Raw genomic sequence first — 12,032 nt, 5'->3', positions numbered from 1 at the left:
CTTTCTTTCTTTCTTTCTTTCTTTCTTTCTTTCTTTCTTTCTTTCTTTCTTTCTTTCTTCCTCTCTCTCTCTTTCTTTCTTTCTTTCTTTCTTTCTTTTTCTTCCTTTCTTCTTTTCTTTCTTTCTTCTTTCTTTCTCTCTTTTCCTCCCTCCCTCCCTCCTTTCCTTCCTTCTCTCTTGCTCTTTCTTTTATTTTATTTTCAAGACAGAGTTTTGCTCTTGTTGCCCAGTCTGGAGTGCAGTGGTGCCATCCCAACTCATTGCAACCTCCACCTCCTGGATTCAAGTGATTTTCCTGCCTCAGCCTCCCTAGTAGCTGTGATTAGAGGCATGCACCACCATGCTCAGCTAATTTTGTATTTTTAGTAGAAATGGGTTTCACCATGTTGGCCAGGCTCTTCTCAAACCCCTGACCTCAAGGGATCCACCCGCCTCGGCCTCCCAAAGTGCTAAGATTACAGGCATGAGCCACCACACCTGGCTTATCATTCTTTTTGTAGATGAGAGAACTGAAGTTCAGAGAGGACAGCTGGTGATGAAATTTAATCTCTGATTTCAGATCCTGTGATTTTTCTACTTGCACGGACCACCTACAACACTGGAAGATTACAATAATGAAAGCAAAGAAAGGATGCATGCAGAGAGGGAGAATAGCTAGAAGGAAATAAATTGAAATGTTATTATTGGTTATATTAGGGTGCTGGGACTGAGAATTGTTTCATTCTTTTCTGCATCTTCCTAATTTTATTTAATGTACACTGAGAGCAAAATAAGAACACAGTCAACTCCTGCGACTATTTTGGGAGTTGGGGGCTTCCCTGAGTGTCCATCGGGGTGTCTGTGACTCTTCAACTGCACTTGCTGCTTTTCCCTTCTCTCTGGGAAATGATCTTTTCCATGAGTCACCTCACTCCGCAGGCAAAGTGGCTTCCTCCTTCCTCCAGAAGACACTGCGATTTAATCACAGATAATTGCCACTCAGAAAGATCGGCATTTTACATCCCTCAGATTTGCTGTCTCTCAAATCAAACAGCTCGGTGAGTCATTAAGCAAGTCAGTATAATAGAGATTTTACCCGCTTAAAAGCCCAACTCTCTCCCACGTGCCTCTTGAAGCTATTTTTCCTTGTATTGATTGATCATGATGAAAATACTTCTCTCACCCTTTCATTATGCTACAGAGTGTGTTGATAAAGACTTAGGGAGTTCAATTCCTCTCCTAGTTAGAATGAAGAAACCAGTATTTACTAAGTACATACTTAATGCCCTGAGTTAGTATCTTAAATAGACTATTTCATTCATTCATTCATGACAAGGATGGGAGAGTGGTGTGTACATTGCCATTTTTACTGTAGGGAGACAGGCTGAGGGATAGAATTAAAGGCATGGCACAGGCGACATGGCGCAGTGGCTGCCTTCTCAACCCTGGTGTCTGGTAGCCAAGGTCCTGACATCTGCTCTGCTTCTGACCGTAACCTCAGGCAGGCTGCTCACTTTCCGCAGCCTCTGGACCTTCACCTGTAAAATGGGGAAGAGTAACAACAGTACCACCATGATGGTGTGTGATCTTTAACATAACGGTGTGAACAGGGTTAACATGATCTTTCTTTAATGCCATTATCAAAATGACTTTTTTTTTTTTTGAGACAGAGTCTTCCTCTGTCACCCAGGCTGGAGTGCAGTGGCACGATCTCAGCTCACTGCAACCTCCACCTTCCTGGTTCAAGTGATTCTCCTGCTTCAGCCTCCTGAGTAGCTGGGATTACAGGCGAGTGCCACCACACCTGGCTAATTTTTTTTTTTTTTTTTTTTTTTAGTAGAGATGGGGTTTCACCAGGAGTCTTGAACTCCTGACCTCAAGTGATCCGCCCGCCTCAGCCTTCCAAAGTGCTAGGATTAGGGACGTGAGCCACACCACCTGGCCAACACAATGACATTTAAAATGTTCTTTTCCTAAGCCTTGGGCTTTTCCTGATAGATTTATTTCCAGAAATTTTGGATTTCTTTGTGAATTGGACCATTTTTGCCCTTACATTTTTAATTGGTTATTTCTTGTCATTCTTTTAAATGTTAACTCTGTTTACAGGGGAATGCTAGCTTTATGAGGGGAGAAACTTTGTTATGTTCATTATCATGTTCTGAATTCTTAGAAAATAATATATATAAATATGTCTGGCCCATAGTAGGTGTTCATTAAATATTTGTGTGTTGGATGGATTTGGCTGACTTACCGTCTCAGTTCGTTCAGGCTGCTATAGCAAGATATGATAAAATGGGTGGCTTATAAATAATGGAAACTTGCTTCTCATAATTCTGGAGGCTGGGAAGTCCAAGAGCAAGATGTGAGCAGGTTCAGTGTCTGGTGAGGGTCCACTTCCGGGTCCAGAGAGCATGTTTTCTTGCCATGTCCTAACATGGTTGATAGCGCTAGCTAACTCTCTAGGGTCTCTGTTATGGGGGCATGGGCCCCATTCATAAAGGCTCTGCACTTATGACCTACTTATCTCCCAAAGGCTTCACTTCCTAATACCATCACCTTGGGGGTTTTGATTTCCACATATGAAATTTGGGGAGGCACAGACGTTTTGACCACTGAGCTTACTGAATTCTCTTACTGAGTCTTGTAAGGCTTTTGAATTTTTAGCAGACAGCAAATCAGATTATCTGCAACTTGCGATAATCTTTTCTTTTCCAACATCTGTACTTTTTCCATGGAAGAGCATAGCCCTGTATTAAACAGGAGTGATTCTAATATATCAGTACTAAGAATGACGTTCTGAGGGGCTTCTGGTGGCTGCTTTTCATCAGGTTGTAAAATTTTCACTTTATTCCAAGTTCCCTGAGGTTTGTTTTTATCTTACTTTTTAAATTAGGAATGAGTACTGGATTTCATTATGTATATATCTGGCATCTATTGAGATGGTCATGAATTTTTGCCTTGACTTTGTTGATGCTATTTTATTAGCCGTTAAAAGTGACAAGTATACAGACTAGATATGTGGAAATGTGCATCTGAACATTTTTTAAAATTTGCATTAAATAGTACATGCATGGGTGGCAATTGTGTAAATGTGTTCCCATTACTCTAGGAGAAGTCATTTCCTCATCTGCCTGCCCTTCTGGCCACACCTTCCCAGTGTCCTTCCCTTAAGGGGAAGAGGTGGCTGATCTGCTCAGTTATTGCAAGATATTTGTCAGTGCAGAGTCTCTGTGCATTGGGTCTCTCCTCGCCCTGTTCCCTCTCAGTGGCTCCTGTCCTGCTCCACGTCTCAGAGGTAGCGAACTGAGCTGGTAATCCTTTGTCACTGCCATCTCCCTCTTCCACTTCCCTCTTCCATGAGGCTGTGAGAAGAGGTGGGGCTAGAAATGGCCTCTTGAGACACAGCACTCATCTTCTGTCTTCTTCCTTTATGTGTCTTTAGGGGATGGTAAGAGCCAAATGTCAAGCATTTCTCTGCAGCCCAGCTTCTTTAGAGGACCCTTTTTGGCTAGCAGAAAACTGCATGCTGTGGTCCATTTGATTATTATTCTTCGTGTCTGTCTCTCTCAAGGATTCTGCGAGGAATGGTAATGGCTGAAAGGGCAGTTTGTGGGCACTCCCAGGCTCCTGACTATAGTACCAGGGATTTGAAGAGGTTTTCAAGAAGATATCATAGTGAGAGCTTAATAATATCTTCCAAAAAGATACATGCAGGTCTTAACCGCTAGTATCTGTAAATGTTACCTTACTCAGATATAGAATCTTTGCAGATGTAATTTGTTAAGGATCTTGAGATGAAATTACCCTAGATGGTAGGCCCTAAATTCAATAACTGGTGCCATTTTAAGAAGAGGAGAGGATGCACAGAGATGCACAGACAGGGAGGATGCCATGTGAAGGCAGAAGCAGAGACTGGAGTGAAGCAGCCACAACCCAGGGACACTGGGGAGCCACCAAAAACTGGGAAGAGGAGAGGAAGGATTCTTCCTCAGAGCCTTCAGAGGGATATCATCAACTTGATTTCCAACTTCTAGCTTTCAGGGCTCTGAGAGAATACACTTCTGTTGTTTAAGCCAGGATTCCCCAACCCCTGCACAACAGACTGGTGCAGTCCATGGTTTCTTAGGAGCCAGGCCACACAGCAGGAGGTGAGCAGCAGCAGGCAAGGAAGTGAAGCTTCATCTGTATTTTCAGCGGCTCCCCCTTGCTCGCTTTACCGCCTGAGCCCTGCCTCCTGTCAGATCAGCAGTAGCATTAGATTCCCATAAAAGTGTGAACCCTGTTGTGAAGTGCAGATGTGAGGGATCTAGGTTGCGCATTCCTTATGAGAATCTAATGCCTGATGATCTGTCACTGTCTCCCATCACCCCCAGATGGGACTGTCTAGTTGCAGGGTGACAAGCCCAGAGCTCCCACTAATTCTGCTTTATGGTGAGCTGTATAATTACTTCACTATATATTACAATGTAATAATAATAGAAATAAAGTGCACAATAAATGTAATATGCTTGAATCATTCAGAAACCAGCATCCCCCACCCCTTTGGTCTGTAGAAAAATTGTCTTCCACAAAACTAGTCAGTCCCTGGTGCTAAAAAATTTGGGGACCACTGGTTTAAACCATGCAGTTGTGGTTCTTTGTTATGGGGGCCCTGGGAAACTAACCCAGTTTATGAGGTATAGAGAGGTACATTAAGTTTAACGTTTAGCTTGGAGAACATTTCTTACTACTATAACATAAATGTTCACATTTAAAAAATTAAATGTGGTGTGTGGTGGCTCACACCTGTACTCCCAGCAGTTCAAGAGGCTGAGGCAGGAAGATCCTTTGAGGCCAGGAGTTTGAGACCAGCCTGGGCAAGAAAGTGAGACTCTATCTCTACCAAAAAAAAACAATGCTGGCATGGTGGTGTGTGCCTCTAGTTCTGGTTACTTGGGAGGCTGAGGCAGGAGGACCACTTGAGCCCAGGAGATTGAAGCTGCAGCAAGCTATGTTTGTACCACCATGCTCCAGCCTGGGTGACAAGGCAAGACCCTGGCTCTAAAAAAAAAAAAAAAAAAAATGCAAAAATATAATGTAAAAACTTATTTCACAGTAGAAAAATTTTAGGAATTTGTTTCATGTCTAGCTACAGGGAACTGGTTAAATAACTTCTGCAACGTCACTCATTAAAATGCATTCTACAGCTATTGCAAAGTATAATTATAAATCTATCAAACAATATTTTAAAATATTTATGTTACAATGATACATGATTAATAAATAATACAAGTTTCTCTTTGGGATATGTACAATTACGTCTGCATATGAAGGAAGACTGAAAGAAAATGCAGAAAAATGGAGATGACTCATGTAATAGAACAGTTGGATTGTGTCTAATTTTTAAATTTTTCTATATTGTTTGAAAGATGTTTTCATAAATTTAATGAAAATTCTATGACTCTCTTCTTAGGAGTAAAAAACAGCTATAGAACGATTGTGTAATAAAATATGTTCAGCGTCCCACCAAGCATTTTATGTCACTAATCAATACATTAGCAGGGAAAAATGATTTTGTACAGCAAAATTTTATTCAAAGATCAAATGCCCCAGGCTGGTCTTATTTTAAAAAGCACACAAAGAGACATATCCTACCGCCCTTTCCACCTGGGGCTCCCATGCAGCCCCCCAACCTCACCCCCGACTCACATCCCCAGGCCTGCAAACACCTCTCTTCGTGATCTACCCCAGCTTTGGAAATCTGCACCATCATAGAGCCATTCTGTCAGAGGAAAGAACTGTGTCTCTGTGGTTTACTAAACCAGGGTGGGTGCCATATCTCCAGGATATTCATTTTCTTTTTCTCATATGGATTCACTTGGTTAACAAAGCCATCCTAGGTGGGAACAGGGTGCAAAGAAGGAATGTAAAATGGTCCTTCCCACCTTGGTCTTACAGCCTAGAAGTCTTGCTGAATAACAGGTTGTCTCTTGGGAAAGCAGGGACCATGCTCCAAAGGGGTGCTGCTGTGAGAGCCAGGGGAGATTAATCTGGACCCCTGGGGCAACTTACTCAGCTTCTTCTAATGCTGAAGGGTACAGGGAAGGGTTAGGGGGGTTTGGAAGAAAAGCCCACTTGGTGATTTTACACGAAAGCTCTGAAACCCAAGGTTAGTTCAAGTATGCAGACATATTCTAACATCTCAAACTAAAACATGATTTGTTCTCTTAAAAAGCCTCGAACTTAATCTTTTATACATACATATGTAAATATATTAAATGTATTTAAATTCACTCCTCCACATTCTTCAACTATTTCAAATTTAAAAGGTTTTACTGCACTTTAAAATGCTTTCTCAGGATTCTGTGATATATCTGTAATGCAAGGACATAAAAATTGGGGATGAGCATTTTTTACATATGTAATAAACATTAGTTTAAGGATTTTAGGTGTTTCTGAATCAATTTCATTTAAAACTTTACTGAGCACTTACTATGTGCAGAAAATGAATCTAGGGGATGTGTGAAAGTTGAGTAGGGAGAATGAATGAATGTAGGTTCTAATCCTCACAAATTTAGAATAGAATAATAATTTTTTAAAAAGGCAGATGTGAGGACTTAGGTGGGACTGAGCCTGGTATCATGAGGCCATGGGGAAGGCCCGGTTCCTGGGATTAATCCTTACAGAGGGCATCAGGAAAAGTTCATTCAGGAAGGCAACTTTGCCTGATGGAAAAGATAGAGAAAGGCATCCTGGGAAGAGGAAATGGCATGAACAGAGACGTAAGGGCCTCAAAGTGCTTGGCTGGAGCCCACAGGGGCAGGCAGTGCTTTCCCCATCTCTGTGCTCTGTGTCTTACATCACAGCTGGCACAGAGAAAGAGTTCACCATGACAAAGATCATGTATTATGGAGATCAAGATCCAGTGGGGGCTTGGTGCCAGATTGCCACCCTTAATGCTTTGCTGCCATTAGTATAGATCTCAAGATCCATTATCTATAGGACCAAAAAGGTAATGAAAGTGAATGAAACCAATCTAGCATCAGACATTAGAGAGAATGGTGGGGCTGGAGCCAACCAAAGAGTGCTGCCATTTTAAAATGGGGGCTCAGTGCTGCTGGGTCTCCCAATTTTTTAAGAGAAGTTTTAAAAAAAATTGTACAGGAAATCTTCAGATATTTGAAATGTCCAGGGACCAGAGAACATGCCCAAGATTCAGATCATGGCCCAGCAGTTTATAACCCAAAAGGAGAGTGTATGGTTGGAGTTGGAGGGAAATCATCCTAGAATGGTAACTTGAGGCTACATTCAGATGAGTGTTAAATGTCTCCCTATGGAGTTTGGAATCTGCAGCTGGTGATTGGGAGGTGATTGGGAGCCTCTCAGGGTTTTTCAGCAGAAACAGATTTGCAGCTGAAATAGAGGAAATATACAGGGAGGAAGAGAGAGACCAGGGGGTGGATAACCCAGAGGTCACTGAAATATCTGGGTGAGAGGTGGCAAGGAAGAGCCACTGGGGAGCGACCATGGCATGGGGTGGACAACATGGGTAGGAGAGAAATTTAGAAGGCAGGTGGGGAGGACGCCATGAGCCGTGGAGAGGGGGAGAAAGCAGCAGTAAGTCTGACTGAGGCTTGGAGCCCGGGTAACAGAGCGAATGGCCACACCACTGACAGGAGGAGAGAGTGGGTAGCCCATAACCTTCACACCATACCTCCCGCATGTGGTGCTCCCTTCTGCCTCCTTTCCAAACTGCCCACCCAGGAAAAGCGCTGCCTGCCTCCTCTCCCTCTTACTTCCTCTGACAGCACCACTCTTTTCAATGCCTCCTTTCCACCTCTCCCAAGACTCCTTTCTTTGCTTTTCCTCCCTTGTCTGCTCCTTTCACTGCCCTGTTTTTTTTATGGAGTTGTCGTTTTAACAAGCTCCTCTCTTCTGTGTGCCTTCCCTCCTACGGGCAGCCCACCCACCTGCCTCCTCCCTCAAATGAGGCTTTTAGAGCTAATTATCTAGGTTTTTTTTTTTTTATCAAGCACAGAAGCCATGCACTTAAAGAAGTGAGACCAGGTGATTCTGACCTATTTTTAGTGGCTGTAATTTGTGGGCTGTGGCATCGATTGTCACAGCAGCACCCCGAGGCCAGAGCGCAACCCCAGATCCGCAGTGCCGAGGGATTTGTAAAATCTGCAGTGAGTTAATTAATAGAGGAGTTAATCTAGTGATAAAGTCAAATTCCATGGTACTTTGGAAGCCCATCCTTCCAGCCCTCCCTGGTGAGAAAGAAGAAATACGACAGGCATGTAAATAGGCAGGGAAGGAGAAAGGAAGAGAAGGAAGGCAAAGTGAAGCTCATTTGCAGACACAATGTGCTGCTTCCCACTTCTGTGCCCATAGACGAGCTGTTCCACCCTCTTAGCACACCTGGTGCCCATTCCTTTACCCTCCAGATGATCACTTGGGGTCCAAGAGTTCCTTTGGCTCTCAGGAGAAGTCAGGACTGGAAGTAAGAAAGGAAGGAATTTCTCCATTCTAATACAGATTCTCCTCTCAAACCAGCTTCCTGCTTAGAGGTCAGGAGCCCAAATTCCTGAAACCAGGTGACCTGTAGCTACTGGGAAATTGAAGGTTTCCATCTCTCCTTAAAGAGAGCTAGAGGTCGGTCCATGCCATGGAATATGCTTCAGCGATAGGATCAAATTTTTGATCCATGGAATAACACAGACCACGCTCAAATGTCCGTGTGAAGTAAAAGAAGCTGGGCTCAAAAGGTTCCGAAATCTGTGATTCCATTTACACGACTGTCTGCAAAATGCAAACCCACAGGGCTTTTCCTCCCCTGTCTGCTCCCCTGCTCCCCTGTGGAAAAAAAAAAAAAAATCAGTCAGGGTTTCGAGGGAATGCAGGTGAGAGGTCCGTGTCCAAGGAGCACAAAGGAAGTTTCTGGTGGGGTAATGTGAACAGTCTGGACTGTGCTGATGGCTCTATGGGTATATTCATTTGTCAACACTCACAGAATTGTACACATAAAAAGGGCACATTTTATTGTGTTACTTTAAAAAACAGAACAAAGAAAAAGAGAAAAACAGGGACAAATCAGAAAAAGAACTAAGCCTGGTATCCTAAGTTCCATTCCCTTAGGTGAAATCAGCAGTATCCACATGAACAGGACTTTGTAACCCAGCTGAGGCTGGCTAAGCTTTGGGATCCTTCAGGGTCTCCCTTTTCTATCTGTGTGACTTTGGGTACATTGCACACCTGTTTTAACTTATTCATCTGTAAAATTTGAATAGCAATAGCACATGCCTTGGGTAGTTGTTGAAAGAATTAAATGAGATAATACATGAAGAAGGGTTAGCCCAGGGCTGAGCATATCTTAAGTTTTCCATAAATGTTCTGTGGTATTTTTGCTATTGGCAAGCAGCCTCAGATCCACAGACTGATTTTATTCTTATATGAACCTTAAGAGGTTGAAATTATCACTTTCCCCCAGTTACGATTCTTGGAAAAATCTTAATTGAGATTCAGGGAGATGAAGTGACTTGCCTGAGGGCAAATGTCTTAGAAGTGGCAGGCTTGGGCCTTGAACTTTGACTTCGATGCCAAGCCTCACAGGTTGTCTGTTCCACTGTGGCCTCACGCCCTGAAGAGGAACAAAGATGTGATGGGCAGACGGCAAGCAAATGGGGGCAGCCTGTAGGCCTCACCTGGAAACCTCACGGTAAACCTCACCCAGCCTGTACATGGACAGGATTAGCAGACAGATTGACAGCTCTTTCTCAGTTCTATGGGTGGCGGTGCATGGCTGTTGTTAGTTGGTGGAGCGATCTGTCTGGTTAATTCCGATAAGGAACGAGACTCTGGCATACTAGCTAGCTACACGATCCCTGAGCAGCCGGCATTCTCCAACTTCTTAGAGGGACAAGTGGCATTCAGTGCCCCGAGATGAAGCAATAACAGGTCTGTGATGCCCTTAGGGGTCTGGAGCTGCATGCGCACTACACCAACTGGCTCGGTGTGTGCCTACCCGATGCCAGCAGGCGCTGGTAAACTGTTGAACCCCATTCGTGATGGGGATCGGGGATTGCAATTATTCCCCATGACCGAGAAATTTCCAGTAAGTGCTGGTCATAAACTTGCATTGATTAAGTCCAGCTCAAACTGACTTTGAGATAGACTCTCTGAAGTCCCAGGTAGGAGACTATGTACACCTTTTAGTCTCTTTCCAGAAACAGGGCATCAGAATTTTTACTTTACCCCTGATGGCTTACAGTAAAAATTAAATATTCAGCCATGATGAGTGGCTACAGAAATGCAGGCTGTGAATGGGGCCCTACTAGATATTTTAGGTATAGGAAATGAGACACATAAGAAATCTGCTTCTGTTTATGACAGGAGTCATTCTGCTAGGTGTTCACAAATCTGCTGCCATCTAGCCCAGTCTGAGGCTGAGGGTACACCCACACTCATTGAAGGGGAAGGGGCTTTCATTCTGCTTAGTCTCTTGCTGGCTGACTCCCCAAGATCTAAGCCCTGCAAGTGTCCCCAGGCCCATCTCTCACTATGCCCATCAGCTCTCCCCTACGCCCTTCCAGGACAGAACTTGTGCTGTCTTCATCTTTGAACCTTTGGGGCTTGGTTCAGGCAATGACTGAGCTGAACAGAGAATGCATTTGCTCTGTTTGAAAAGCAACATCTGCCTTTTCAGTGTACTGCTGTGTTTTCCTGGCATTTACTCCCAAGGAAAAGCTCTTACCCATTCTGCAGGACTCTGTTCAGATGCCACCACCTGATGCCTTCCTGGATTGTATCCTCTGCCTCTGTACTTACCCACCCCAAAATAGCTTTTCCCGTTCTGTGTCAGGCTTCTCCATAGGTCCATCTTCCCTGGAGGACTAGAAGTGCCTCTGGATCAGGAAGCATGTCTCAAATTTCTCTCTGTTTTCCTAGCACTCAAAGCAGCCTAGCATAGGGGACACACTCGGAAGGTCTTGCTTACTGACTGGCTGGCTAAAAGAATAAATTAAAATTAATTTTCTTTTCTAGATAATGGTCCTCAGCTTCGCTCCCAACACTATTTCTTCCTTTTTAGTAAATCTTAGATGGTTTCTACCTATTTTTGTTCCGTGTGTTGCTGGCAGAGATCTCATGATTCCAGCTGAGGGGGAAGAGAGTGGGTCTGGCTATGTAGATGTGTTTTAGACAACACTTTAGAAGCTCCTGAGAGAACACTATCTTCAAAGTAGTGTTCATAGTAGGACGGGTGGAGGTAGGGTACAAAAGAGCACCAAAGACCCAGCCTGTGGATACCTCTAGCCCCCCTGATGCAAATATTCTTTGAGATTCGTACTGAAGCAAACCCCCCACGTTCACCATTTTCACCTTTCAATTCATGTTCCGTGCTGCAGCATGAGAGAACTTTTAAAAATCTGATCATTTTGTTAACTTCCCAAGCTATCACTACACAGTCTATTAATCAAGGGAAACTAAATCTATTTGAACTTACCACAGTGATGGAGAACACCACCTTGAGAAAAGTCTTAGAGAAAGAAATCAGTGTCTTAGGAGAGGGGTGTCAGAATACATTCATGGAGCCTTGGGGTCTGAGTTTCACTGGTTAAAGGTAGGCTTTTCAAGGTGGGAAGCTAATTGGCTGGGCAAAATTTGTGATGTGGCAAGGTAGGACTGGCAAACATCATGAGGCAAGGACCTGAAGTTTTAATAAGTCAACTGTTTTGTGATTACTAATCTGTTTGCCCAAGTTAGCAGACTGTTGTATCAGGTAGATTGGTCTGCAAAGATCTCCTAAAGCAGACAGTGGACTTACTTATTGACTTACGGTCTTACCTTTCCCAGGAAAAGTTTCCCTGGGACAAATAGCTAAGTCATGTTGACACAGGTGGTCTTAATTCTTAGTCAAAATATCCCTGGCATGTTTGCTGTAAGTGATCATAGTTCTTAATATCCTCAAGCTTCCACGCCACTCCCCCTGAAAAGCAAAACAACACTTTCATAGCTTCCCATTGCCTTAATAATAAAGATTAAAATCCTTAAGTATCCTGGAACGCCTTCCCTAT

Source organism: Cebus imitator, unplaced genomic scaffold (assembly GCF_001604975.1).
Source record: "Cebus imitator isolate Cc_AM_T3 unplaced genomic scaffold, Cebus_imitator-1.0 Scaffold91, whole genome shotgun sequence".
In the NCBI taxonomy this organism is placed as follows: Eukaryota; Metazoa; Chordata; class Mammalia; order Primates; family Cebidae; genus Cebus; species Cebus imitator.
This window is presented reverse-complemented; position numbering follows the sequence as displayed.